The sequence below is a fragment of the Pogona vitticeps genome, chromosome 2 (assembly GCF_051106095.1).
Source record: "Pogona vitticeps strain Pit_001003342236 chromosome 2, PviZW2.1, whole genome shotgun sequence".
NCBI lineage: Eukaryota > Metazoa > Chordata > Lepidosauria > Squamata > Agamidae > Pogona > Pogona vitticeps.
In genome coordinates this window covers 167,559,375-167,570,416 of record NC_135784.1, presented here as the reverse complement: position 1 = coordinate 167,570,416, position 11,042 = coordinate 167,559,375, and the positions used below count along the sequence as shown (strand labels likewise).

At 43.3% G+C, this 11,042-nt stretch overlaps 1 non-coding gene across 1 annotated transcript; it reads right to left on the bottom strand.

Annotated features, from left to right (window-relative positions):
* Positions 1–6,865: 6,865 nt before the first annotated feature.
* LOC140705031 (5S ribosomal RNA) lies at positions 6,866–6,984 on the bottom strand. The gene has a single exon (XR_012084600.2). It is a non-coding gene; the product is annotated as a 5S ribosomal RNA (ribosomal RNA).
* Positions 6,985–11,042: the final 4,058 nt, after the last annotated feature.

Sequence of the window (11,042 nt, the reverse complement as noted above, 5' to 3'; positions counted from 1 at the left end):
AGGGTCAGAAGACCAAGCAGTCGTAAGATCGAATCCACGCGACGGAGTGAGCCCCCGTCGCTTTGTCCCAGCTCCTCGCCAAGCTAGCGGTTCGAAAGCATGCAAATGCAAGTAGATAAATAGGGACCACCTCGGTGGGAAGGTAACAGCGTTTGGTGTCTAAGTCGCACTGGCCATGTGACCACGGAAGATTGTCTTCGGACAAAACGCTGGTGCTATGGCTTGGAAATGGGGATGAGCACCGCCCCCTAGAGTCGAACACGAATAGACAAAAATTGTCAAGGGGAACCTTTACCTTTACCTTGGCCATTTCAAAGGACGTTGGCATCCTTTGACAGGCACAGGGGGCACAAATTGGGTCTCCAGGTCTGACCAGTGTTGCCCCTCCACACTCCACTTGGCAAGTGGCATCATTCATTCCCAAGTGGGAGTCCAATTTTGCCCAGATGGTTTGGACTTGGAGCCATAAAAGTTGCATTAATGTATCACAGGTGTTTTTTTTCTTTTCTTTTCCAGCATGGCCCTATTTTATGAAGCAAGCTCCCCCTGCTGGCTATCCATCCATAACACAGTTGTTAAAAGCTGAAAACCTCTCTCTCTCTCTCTCTCTCTCTCTCTCTCTCCTGACTTTCTTCTCTGGAAGGGAAAAAAGTATCAGCCAGATTGTACCAAGATAGTGTGGCTCTCCAGATGTTTCTGGATCAACTTGCATCCTTTCTTGATCACAGCCAATGTTATCAGATAATCTTTCTTTATTCACATCAGAATGTTGCACAATTTAAAATTCTGGATGCATATGAAATAGAGATAAAATTTTAAAAATAGACTAATTTTTAACCAGAGGCGGGTTTCTTCAATAGCATTATATTGGTCATTTGCTAGATCTTCTTTTGATTGATTGAATCTCTCCACAGTCACAGAAAATTTGTCTGTATCCAAGTAGCCCCATTTTACTCACTTATTTGATCTTTTTAAATGTTTACCCCACCCATCTAGTGGCTAAGCCACTACTCCAGGTGGCTTACGACTAAAACATCAACATTAATTATTCTTTGATCTTTCTACTTTGCTTCACAATCTATTAAGTGACTTCCAAATGGTCCAGCTAAAATCTTGTCCTGGTGGGAGACACTGTTCAGCATCCATCCATTCAGCAGCATTGTTTTTGACTCCATAGGTTTTGCCTAGCCTTTCTGGTTTAATCTTTGGAATTTGAGATGTACTGTATGTAGAAAACTTTCCCTCAGTTTTAGCTGTCATCTACAGAGCTGCTATCCACGAAGTGGATGGGTTTGGTCCTGTATCACCTTATTTCATTCCTTCCTTGCCAGCACCTCTTGACGTTCTTCTGGTGGTTTTGTGCTTTCAAGAGGAGTTTTGCAGGCCTAAAGCGTTCCCTTTATGGTGCAGTTGAAGAGATGGGCAATTAACTTTTACCCCTGTAAGAAGCTGAGTTTAAGCGCCTCACTCCTTCTAACATGTATCTTATTAGAGCATCCCATTGCTTGTGCTCTCATGCCTGTAAACATGTGTGCTTGATAACTGCCTCAGGAAACCATGAAGAAATGATAGCCAGGGTTTTTACCTGTCTCTATTTGTTCAGCAGCCACTTAGTCTGCCAAACAAATTAGGCATTGCTTGTCAAGTTTTGCACATGAAGCTACTTTTTAACGGCACAGGAGACAGCCCGGCTGATTCCTGTTGGCCAACTGGCAATCCTGCAGCATTCAACGTTTAATTAACAGTACACTCCACCAGCCCTCAGGTGTTCTTTTCCCCTTGAGGGTAGACAGAGAAACAAACAAATTCAAAGAAATATGCCCCCCACAAAAGACGAAGAAGATGATGATGAACAAGAAGCCCTGTGACCTCAGTGCATTAGCAAACGATAGCCACAAGAGGGCAATATCTTACAAAAAATAAATAACAATACAACTTTGAATCCCTTAACATAGGGTTTTCATAGAATCATAGAACATGTCTACAGTGGTCCTTTTAGTATGGGCTGGTAGGGTTTAAATAGGATTGCTTGAGTTTGCAGGGAGGAGTGATCCTTGTGTCCAAGAGGCATATCAACATCAAGCAATCTTTTGGCTCCTTCCTCTGTCAGTTGAACACTTCCCTTGCCCCTCTGCACTAGAGAAGGGGAAGTGAAACTATAATGTTTACCTATGCTAGACCTTTCCTAATGAATTGGATCACTTAGATTAAATTTCTTTTTATTTTTCTTGTGCATGGTGCCAGATAGTGAAAAAGGATGGAACCTTGGCAGCTTTGACGACTGCAAGGCTAGATTTTGTGCTGGACTAAACTAGAACACATTTACCTGCACCAAAAAAGTAGAAGCCCTTGACAGGAGCTCAGAAAGGTTTGGGTTGAGATGCTGTGCAGACAGATTCGACTGCTCTGGTGATCACATTATGCGATTGCTGGAAAAAAGGAGCAAACCGACCCACCCCTGTAACACACCAAACAGCGGAACAAATGCTCATCTGAAGGTGCCAATAAAAGAATTTAATCAGGAAAGCTTTAAACCAAACTGGAAGGTGGAGGGAATCATAAACTTGGAGGTAAAGACAGATGAATGCTTATGTGCAATAAGAGGAACACAGCAAGCAGCTATAAGAGGGCCCAAGAATGGTTTTAATAAAAATGCATGAATGGAAGCAGGTGACAAATCACACCATCTCAGGTGCCTATATACGAATGTGAGGAGTATAAGAAACAAACAGGAAGAACTTAGTTCAAGAGTGTAAATAAACAACGATAGGACAACTGAAACTTTGAAGGAGTTCAGATATCTCCAGGGCCAGATGAACTGCATCCAAGACATGAAGGAACTGGCTTTAGAACTCTCAGAACCACAGTCTATAATGTTCTTAAAATCATGGAGGATGGTGAAGTGCTCGATGATTGTAGGAGAACTAATGTCCCTATCTTCAAAAAGAGGGGAAAAGAGGAACCAGCAAACTACAGCCCAGTCAGCCTGACATCAATCCCAGGGAAAATTCTAGAGCACATTATAAAGCAGTCGCTCTGCAAGCACCTTGAAAACAATGCAGTACTAAATAGAAGCCAACATAGATTTGTCAAGAAAAAAAATCCTGCCAGGCTCATCTGATCTCATTTTTTGACTGGGTAAGCTCTGTGGTAGATGGGCAGAGTGGTGTAGATGGAATATATCTTCCTGACTTCAGCAAGGCCTGTGACAAAGTGCCCCATGATATTCTGTGTTGCAGGCTAACTAGGCATGGGCTGAATAGACCCACTGTCAGGTGGATACACAGTTGGTTACAGAACTGTACTCAGAGAGTGCTTAACAATGGCTCCTTCTCAAACTGGGAGGAGGTAACAAGTGGAGTACCATAAGGCTCAGCCCTCTTCAACATTTTTATTATTGACTTGGAGGAGGAGGTGCAGGTGTAACCCCCCTACAGACTATTTGGTTCTGCCCAGTGGGTGGGGAAGTCTTAGGAGGGGGCTGTGATCCAAGATTGCAGCTGAGAAAGAGTGGGAGAGCTGGAGAGGCAGGTGTTGCTTCTCTGGAGGAGGATAAGGCCCTTCCCACCTGGGAGACTATATACTTGGAGTTGTGTCATTATGTTGTGGCTCTCCTGCCTCAGTTGATAAAATGTGGCTGGGATGTCCTTCTTTTTACTGCAAAGAGACATTTGCATCCTTCTCTACGGCTTCCTTTCTGTGGGTCTGTAGGGAAAAAATGTCATCAGTGTACCTCAAATACAAGTGGGGTCTTGACTTGAGAACTTAATCTGTATTGGAAGGCGGTTCTCAAGTCAAAAAGTCTGTAGGTCAAGTCTCCATTGACCTACAGTGCATTGAAAACCGATTAATCCCGTAACAGGCTGTTTTTGTTCCATTTTGGGTTTTTTTCTGGTCTGTAAGTCAAATCTCAGTGTGCAAGTCAAACCTAAATTTTGCGGCCAGAGAAGTCTGTAACTCAAGCCGTCTGTAAGTCAAGCCGTCTGTAAGTCAAGGGTCCACTGTAGAGAAGTGGTTTTTGGGTACAACAGATAAGAAAGTGTGGTTCTAGATCAGCCATGAATATGTCTGCATCTTGTGAAGCCATATGAGTACCAATGGCAGCCCCCTTATTCTGGAGATAGGCTTTGTTGTCAAAGGTTAAATAGTTGTGTGTGAGCACAAAGTCACAGAGGGTAGTGGGCTGTGTCCTCATTTTGTACGGTGTTCCTTATGGCCTGTAGACTGTCTCTCTGTAGGATGTTTGTGTAGAGAGCTCCTGTATCAGTCCTGGGCAACACAGTGTTTTCAGAGAGGTCATGAGTGGATTGGACTTTTCTCAGAAGGTCTGTGGTATCTCTTACATAGTGGGGTGCACTGGTGGCATATGGTTTGAGGGTGGACGTGATGGATCCAGGTAACCCAACAGTGACTGTATTAATGCTTGATGCAATGGGCCTCCTGAAGTTCCCTGGTTTGTGCATTTTTTGTAGCTGGTAGAAGGCGGCTGGTTGAGGTGTTAGTCAAGATTTGTTCACAAACTTTTTCAGGGAATTTTTTTCATAAGGTTTTGTAATTCCTTTTTGTATTTGCTGGTTGGGTCTCTAGTTAGATAAAAGTTAGAGTTGGGCAGTTGTCTCCCAGATTCCTGTGTGTAGCTCAAAAGCCAGCCTTGTGACTGAAAGACAACGGAGAGAAATAAACTCTTGGAGGGTATTTGCCGAACACTTACAACATGCTGTCTAGTTTGTGATTATCACCAGACCTTGTGACAATGAACTTTGTATGCTAATTATCCATTTTAGAAAAATATACTTCCTTTCCTTCATCCTGACCTCTGAATAGCAATCAATTCTGTTTTGTGTATGTGGCTATAAAGTTGCTACCAACTCCAAAAAAAGAGGCCTTCTGTTGCACTTTGAACTGCAGCCTGACGGCTGCTTTTAAAGAGACAAAACTGCTGTGGAGAGGAAGTCGGTGCAAAAACCTTATTTATTGGAAGTCTGAGTGGCTCATAGAAGCCCAGGATTTGTAAGACCAATAAAAACAGGTGTTAATCCCAAGAGAACTGAACTCTCCACCCCTGCTTTTGGGGGCTGTGAAGGTTTTGGTTTTAGCCTGCAGTACAAGGTTTCCTAGTATATCAGGCCAAAACAAAAAAGACAAAAACGTTGTGTCACCCTAAAGCCTAACTGGTCTATTTTAATGTAAGCTTTCGTGCCCCTTCTTCGCTCACTTCTTCCTACACATGAGGTAGAATACAGAGGCTTCCCAGTGTTTTTCTTTCTCCGGGTGAATTCTGCTTCCCTCGGTTGCTTTGTAGGAAGAAGGCCTTACAGGCTTACCTGTTCAAAGCCTGGGAATCCATTTGCAAATAGAGTCTGAGAAGCAAGGGCAGTAAGAGCAAGTGTTAACCTTAAGAGATTGAAATCCTTTTTTTTTCTTTTTCTTTTTAAATTTCTGAAGGTTTCCTATTTAACAGAGAAGGTTTCCTGTGGTTCTTTCCAGGTTGCTCCTCAGCTGCTTTGTAGGAGGGCCCATCGCTCTTTTTTATCATCTCTCCCAGAGGGTGAAAACCAACACCATTCCCCAGTTGTACTAACCCTCCTGCCTCTCCCCCCCCACCCGCCTGCCCCCCCCTCTTCTCTGGGCCAGCTCCCAGAATTTGTTGGCTTAGCAAAGACAGGAATTCCCAGCAGTGCCCACTTGCGTAGTAAGCATGTCAGCTGCTCACAGCTACAAGGAGAGAAAGTGTGTGCAGCTAAGCTGGGCTGGACGGGAGACACCAAGGTCCTGTCTGCCAGCGTTCTCCATTGGGACTGAAGAAGGATTTGCCTTCAGTTCCTGCCGGCCGTATGCCTGTGCTTCCTGCCACCCTCTCCCTTCTTTGTGCCAGGAAGGGACTGGGGACGTGCTGATGGCCACACTCTGCTTTTCACGTCCGTGCTGCTGTCACTTCTGCAGAGGCTGCCTTCTTGCTCTGCCTTTGATGAGAGAAAGAGCGAGACAGAGCGACCCCATTGTGTCATGCTGTGGTGGCGTCGGCAAGCAAACTGGGACACTCCCTGGTGGGATCCGCATTCTCCCACATAGCTCTGTCTCCTTGTTGTGACCACCAGTGTCTTCCGCAGGGGGTTTCTACGTGACTTTCTGTTCCTGCAGCTGAGACTTTTTGAGGCTTTTGACCAGCTTTCGTGGTATAAGCAGACCTACATGATATCTTTTGGAGTTTGGCCTCCACTCCTCTTGGCAGCACTGGCTCCTTCTGTGCCGTTGCCTCCATCACCGTGTGATCTCTGACCTTTTGTGGGGCTTCGACCACATGTGACTAGCAGTGGATATCCACTCAGGGGGCAGATCCCATCATGTTGGGCTCAGGTAAGGGATATGACATGTTTCCGTCATTGGTGTTCCATGACTGCTGGATGGAATTGGAAATCTTCCCCTGAAGATAGTATGGGGAACTGTGTCCTTGAGGTGCAGCTGGATTGCAGCTCCCATGATCCCTCATCCCTGGATGTGCTGCCGAGGGCTGCTGATGGGAGGTGCAATTTGTCAACAAGGATGGAGCTGCCAGGTGACCACCTCTGTTCTCAGATAGCCTACAGCACTGGTTCCTAACCTTGGGTTACTCAGGAGTTTTGGACTGCAACTCCCAGAAGCCTTCACCACCAACTGTGCTGGCTGGGGTTTCTGGGAGTTGCAGTTCAAAAACATCCAAGTAACAAAGGTTAAGAACCACTGGCCTACAGCAGTGGTCCCCAACCTTGGGCCTCCAGATGTTCTTGGACTACAACTCCAGAAGTCTTCACCACCACCTCTGCTGGCCAGGATTTCTGGGAGTTGAAGTCCAAGAACATCTGGAGGCCCAAGGTTGGGGACCACTGGCCTACAGCACCCAGTATTCCCAGGCGGTCTCCCATCCAAGTACTAACCAGGCCCGACCCTGCTTAGCTTCCGAGATCAGACGAGATTGGGCGTGTTCAAGGTGGTATGGCCGTAGGCATTCTCTCAGATAGCAAGGAGAGCTTATGAACCAAGCTCAAGTTTGGTTGATATATTGCTCTTCTAGCTCAGGAGTACTCATGCACAGAGTGGCCATGGCTCTGAAGAGGTCTTTCCAGTCCCTGCTTCACACAGAACCCAGGAACATCTCCATGTGAGCAGTGGTCTTTCTCTTCTGAATCTGTGGTGGCAGCTGCAACTCCTGGGGAGATATTGGCTGACCCTAAACGACTGCCTTGTACGAAGTCAGATCATTGGTCTGTCGGCATCAGGGGTGAGAAACCTTTTATCCTTCAAGTGTCTTCGGCCTACAATCCCTTCAGACCTTGGTCCATAGTAAGGGATTGTTTAGGAGCTGTAGTCCAAAACCTCTGGAGGGCTGAAGGTTCCCTACCCCTAATCTCTACACTGTCCAGGATTCCACTTGGGTTTCTCCCAGAATTTCTTCACTTTGCAACTCTTTTCCCCAGGAAATGGTTGTTTTTTTTTACATCTAATAGATGTCTCCAGCATTGCATTTGGCCCATTATAAGGCTAGTCAGTACTAATTGGGCCAATCAAAAGTGCACAAAAATATGTGCAAGCTTATGAGACTTACAGATCTCTTGATCACCAAAGTTCCAAAAAGTTGATTAAATAATGTGGGGATTTTTCCATGAGGATTGCAGTAGCAAAGCTGAGCTATAGTATGTGGTTATATTTTCCACACACATTACACTTGTACATTTGTACACATGTCCCTTGTTGTTTAGACTAGTGATTTCTAGCCTTTGAGCTTGAAGACATGTTGGAATTCAACGCTGAGAAGCCCCAGCCAGCATGAGCAATGGGAGGAATCCTGAGTCTTTAAGTCCAAAACATGATGAGGGGAAAAGGTTGAGATGCATTGATTTACAATCATATTCTATTACATTTTGAAGCCTGTACAAAATATCATATTTTTCTGTCTATTAGACACCCTCGCGTATAACACCCCACTTTTCTAACCCAAAATTAAGAAAATTTAGCTTTGAGTATTCAGCCTCTGAGCTCAGAACACTCTGACATTACGACTCCCTGTTGAATCTGAGCCTACAGGCTCCACAACGAGGTGTGTTCCAATTGGTTTGTACAGCATGAGCTGACATCAGTTCCATAAGGCTCATGATTGGAGGAAGCTAAGTCTTGTGACCGAAGGAAGTCTGTTTGCAGGGGCAAGTTATGTGCCATTTTATTCTCTCCTCAGCTTAATTCTGTGTAAGACGGCACTCAATTTTTAGTCTAAAGATTTTAGACAAAAGTATTATCTTATACACAGAAAAAATACGGTAGTTTTCTTCCTGTACAAAATGGTTGCCTAACATGGTGGGAGGATTTGAGTGTCTCAGAAACGTTAAGAGCAAAGTAGACATGTGGCTATCTGCAGGAATTTTTCCACAAAATCTGCAGTGGCAAAGCTGAGCTATGATAAGTGAGTGCAATTTGCACACATAGCATGCATTTGTGCATCAGGAGCCTAGACTCTGTCACAAGTCTTAGATTCTTAGTTGGGCCACCCAAGATAGAAGGTCAAAGCTAAGACAACAGGCTGAGATGCATCCACCCTCTTCAGGAATTAATGGTCTCATCAGCAGAATAGAATAGAAAGTTTCACTATATATATTACCAAAGAGGAATGCAAAAAACTACTCTTATAGTCAAAAGAAAATAAAAGCCTAACAAGATGACCAATGAAGCTCTTCAAGTTGTTAGTGACACATAAGAAGAAAAGGTAAAAAAGGATGACAGAAACAGGGTCAAAATTCTAAATACAAATTGTTCAGCAACTGTGCATAGAAACAAAGAAAACTATTATCCTAATCAGTGCAAAGAAATAGAGCAAACAAAAGAGGAAAAACACTATATCTCTTCCATAAAATCTAAGAAATGAAAGAAAAGTTTAAATCAAGATTAAGGGTGCTGGAAGATAAGCAAGGTAAGATCTTATTGGTCAGGATAAACTTTTTGAAGGAGGAAACATTACACAAAAAACTATAGAGAAGCGATGCAAGGATGACAGATTCCTTTGAAGTAAAAACTTGTGATGAATAACTTACAATTGTAGAAAACAAAGTGAAACCAGCTCTCAAAGCAACTTGTAAGAAACAGATCGCCAGGAATAGATGGACTATCAATAGTGGTATTGCAACTTTCAGAGACTGAATCTATTGATATCCTAATGAGAATATGCCAAGACATATGGAAAACAAAACAATGGCTCAAAGAGTGGAAATGTACAATATGTATACATTTCAATCACCAAGAAAGGAGATGCCAACAAGAGCAGTAACTGTAGAACCATTGCTCTAATTTCCCATGCAAACAAAGTGATGCTCAAGGTTTTGTAACACTTTTACTGTATATGAAGTGTGAAATCCCTGAAACTTAAGGTGAACTGAGAAAAGATCTAAATTGCAAATATCTGGTGGCTACTGGAATACATCAAAATTTTCAGAAGAAAATCAGTCTATGCTTTATAGATGACAGCAAAGCCTTTGAGTGTGTGGATCATGAGAAGCTGTGGCTTGTTCTGGAAGAAATGCATTTGTCTCGGCATTTAATTGCCCTGATATGTAACTTGTATTGTAAACAAGAAGTTAATGTTATGACAGAATATGGAGAGATAGAATGGCTTCCTAGAGAGAAAAGTGTCAGAGAATAATGCATTTTATCTCCCTGTCTGTTCAATCTGTATGCATTATATATATAATACCAAATGCTGGATTAGAATCAAAAGAATGAGGAGTGAAGATATGCAGCTAACAACATACAACTGGCACAAACATCAAGGATTTGAAATGATTCCTGATGGAAGTGAAAGAAGAAAGTACAAAAGCAGGACAGCAGTTAAATATAGTGAAAACAAAATTCATATCTACAGAAAATTTAGATAATTGTAACATTGATAGTGAAGGAATCAAATATTTTTTATACTTTGGTTGTCATCAACCCAAGTGGAGACTTCAGCTGTGAAGAAAGTAGAAAAGGCCCTTGAGTGTGAAGACTTGTCCCTAGAAATAGTGGCCAAGACAATCCATATTATAGATTATAGTATTCCTGATTGCTAAGCATGGGTGCTGTCTTTGGATAAATGTGCAAAAAGTCACTGAACTAGGGTTATTTGTTCAATTCTGGAGCAACTACAGAGTAGAGCAGGGAGCAGCTGTTCACCCCAAGATGATGGAGGGAACCAGAGACTATGGTAGATAGGATATCTAGGTTTTTGGCATATGTGGGGGGAGGCCTTGGAACAGATCCCCCTCAGATACTGCGGTTCTCCTGTACATGAGAAGACAGGACTCACAGGAAGAGTAATACTAAGAAAAGTAGAAGATGGCAGGAAAGGAGGAAGACCAAACATGAGATACATTGAATAAAAGAAGGAAGCCATGGCTTTTAATTTGCAAGGTGAGAGCAGGGTTGTTAGTAACAGGACCTTTGGAGGACAATAATTCGTAGAGTTGCTATAAATTGTGTGTGTGTGGGGGAGAGAAAAAGCTTTGTACACAATCCAAAAGCGAGAGTGAGTGGTACATTTATTAAAATATAATTGTGTGTTGTTAACTCAATTCTGACTCATGATGACCCTTTTCAGAGTTTTCCAGATTTAAGATGACTTAGAAGTGCTTTACCCTTCCCTTCTTCTGGGGGCACCCTGGGACTGTGCAACTTGTCCCAAGGCCACATAGGGCTGGCTCTTCTGGGATGCATAGTCACAAATATAAGGCGGCTTTCAATCTCATAGAGGTCCTCATCAGGCTGAGCACAACACAGATAGGAATGGCACAGAAAAAACATGATCGTTCCAAAAAATCATGGTCAGATATGTGTGCCAGGCTGCTTTGTTTGAAGCAAGTTTCAAGCTGGGGGTTGTAGACTTATGTCAGGTGTAGTTTCCTTTTGGGCTGCGGCTAGAGGTATACAGAAAATGTGGCAAACTTTATATTATAGACTGTGTAACAAGGAGCACCACTCCTTTCTTTTTTGGTCTGACTATGGAAGATAGCCCAAGTAGCTGTCCAGAGCACCATTTGCAACCA